Source organism: Perognathus longimembris, chromosome 4, assembly GCF_023159225.1.
Source record: "Perognathus longimembris pacificus isolate PPM17 chromosome 4, ASM2315922v1, whole genome shotgun sequence".
NCBI classification, from domain to species: Eukaryota; Metazoa; Chordata; class Mammalia; order Rodentia; family Heteromyidae; genus Perognathus; species Perognathus longimembris.
Genome location: NC_063164.1, coordinates 53,571,606 through 53,574,372, shown reverse-complemented (window position 1 = coordinate 53,574,372; position 2,767 = coordinate 53,571,606). Strand labels below are relative to the sequence as shown.

The 2,767-nt window shown below is 48.3% G+C and overlaps 1 pseudogene; it reads left to right on the top strand.

Annotated features, from left to right (window-relative positions):
• The first annotated feature begins 1,407 nt into the window (after positions 1 to 1,407).
• On the top strand, positions 1,408 to 2,242 carry LOC125349984 (annotated as a pseudogene).
• The last annotated feature ends 525 nt before the right edge of the window (positions 2,243 to 2,767 follow it).

Here is a 2,767-nt window from a genome sequence, read left to right as displayed (position 1 = left end):
GGAGTAGTGGCAAGAGTGCTTGCCTCGTATACATGAGGCTCTGGGTTCGATTCCTCAGCACCACATATACAGAAAATGGCCAGAGGTGGCGCTGTGGCTCAAGTGGCAGAGTGCTAGCTAGCCTTGAGCAAAAAAAGAAGCCAGGGACAGTGCTCAGGCCCTGAGTTCACAGCCTAGGACTGGCAAAAAAAAAAAAAAGTGTTCAATATCTCTGGCTATAAAAGAAACACAAATCAAAACAACATTAAGATTCCACCTCACTCCAGTTAGAATGGCCCTTATCAGGAAAACTAAAAATAACAGATGTTGGTGGGGATGTAGCCAAAAGGGAATTCTATTACACTGTTGGTAAACTTGTTCATCCACTCTGGAAAGCAGTGTGGAGGTTCCTTAAAAGACTAAACATAGACCTTCCCTATGACCCAGAAATCCCACTCCTGGGCATTTATTCAGTGGACCACAAACCAGGTCACACTGAAGCCACCAGCACAAGCATGTTCATTGCAACATTACTTACCATAGTCAAGATATGAAATCAGGGGGCTGGGGATATGGCCTAGTGGCAAGAGTGCCTGCCTCGGATACACGAGGCCCTAGGTTCGATTCCCCAGCACCACATATACAGAAAACGGCCAGAAGCGGCGCTGTGGCTCAAGTGGCAGAGTGCTAGCCTTGAGCGGGAAGAAGCCAGGGACAGTGCTCAGGCCCCTGAGTCCAAGGCCCAGGACTGGCAAAAAAAAAAAAAAAAAAAAAAGATATGAAATCAGGGCTGGGGATATAGCCTAGTGGCAAGAGTGCCTGCCTCCGATACAAGAGGCCCTAGGTTCGATTCCCCAGCACCACATATACAGAAAACGGCCAGAAGCGGCGCTGTGGCTCAAGTGACAGAGTGCTAGCCTTGAGCGGGAAGAAGCCAGGGACAGTGCTCAGGCCCTGAGTCCAAGGCCCAGGACTGGCCAAAAAAAAAAAAAAAGATATGAAATCAATCCAGATGCCCCTCAGTGGACGAATGGATCAAGAAAATGTGGTATATATACACAATAGAATTGTACTCATCCATCAGAAAGAATATTGTAAGGAAATGGAAAGACTTGGGGAAAATTATGTTAAATGAAGTAAGCCAGAGCCAAAGAAACATAGGTTGCATGGTTTCCCTCATTTGTGGAAACTAGAATGTGCCTATCAATCTACAAGTAAACATACTGAATGAATGAATATATATGCGCAGACACACTGATACATGAATACAGGACTGTAGACATTCACATACTGAGACCAAAGGAGGATATGCATAGAAGTGGTTAACAAGGCTCAATAACTATGTGCATGTGATCATATAAAATAATATTCTGGGGTCGTGGAGCCGGCTTGCGGCCCGCGGTGGCTGCCTGAGCCAGGCGCTCCGCCGCGGGGCTGCAGCAGGGGCTGCTGCAGGCGGGCCATGTTCTACGCCGTGCGCAGGGGCAGCCGAACCGGGGTCTTCCTGAGCTGGAATGAGTGTCGTAAACAGGTGAACCGATTTCCTGCTGCCAAAATTGAAAATTTCCATAGAAGATGAGGCCTGGGCCTTTGTCAGAAACTCTGCCAGCCCTGGTGGTTCAGAAGACCAGAAAAATACCCATGAACACAAGCCACAGGTGGAGGCCAGCAAGCAGCTTCGAGAATCTTCCGATGAAGATGAAAGTGCAAAGCCCTGTGCAAAGCACGTGAGACAAAACTCAGAAATGACACCGGTTGTTAGCAAAGACACCTTTTCTTATATGCGAGACCATGCATGTCGTGGTCTACACTGACGGCTGTTGCTCCAGTAACGGGCGCAAGAGGGCGCGAGCAGGAATTGGCGTTTACTGGGGACCCCGCCATCCTCTCAATGTTGGCATTCGACTTCCTGGACCACAGACGAACCAAAGAGCCGAGATCCATGCAGCTTGCCAAGCCATCGAGCAAGCCAAAGCCCAGAACATCAGTAGATTGGCTCTGTATACGAACAGCATGTTCCCATAAACGGCATCACCAACTGGGTCCAAGGCTGGAAGAGGAACGGGTGGAGGACCAGTGCGTGCAAGGATGTAATCAAAAAGAAGGATTTCATGGCGCTGGAGTGGCAAACCGATGACATGGACATCCAGTGGTTGCACGTTCCTGGTCACTCGGGATTTGTGGGTAACGAAGAAACTGACCGACTGGCAAGAGAAGGGGCAAAGCAGTGTGCAGACTGAGCTCTGGGAACCTGGCCCAGGGCTCTAGGTTCCGCTTGCTGCTGTCGACCCCAGGACCACTGCAGTGCCACTGCAGTAAGCAGCACCCGTGGCTGTCCAGCAGTCGGGAGTGCGCAGTGGTGCCCCGTGGTGTGGTGACACGTGGGACGTAACGTGCTTCACTGGTCAGCCGGGGAACACCTTTGAAATCTGGAATAACGTGGGACTTCAGCTTTAGACCAACTGGACTTGATGCTCTTCTGGCTTATCTGTTGCAATCTGGCCCCAAATAGTTAGGCTTAGATTTTATTAAGGAATCAATAAAACATGGTTTAAAAGAAAAAAATAATATTCTATGAATGAACTCCAATAAAAGGTAACAAGAAACATTTTTAGTTGACGTTGTGGCTGTTTTGTTTTCTTTTCCTCTTGTCTTATATGCTAGTTTGTATTTGGGAGTGTAAGGGAGGGCACAGAAAAGGTGAAACAAGGGTTAACAAATACAACAGCACTCACTAGACACTGTGGAAGATGAACTATACATCTTGTGTTACAGGAGGGAAAAACTA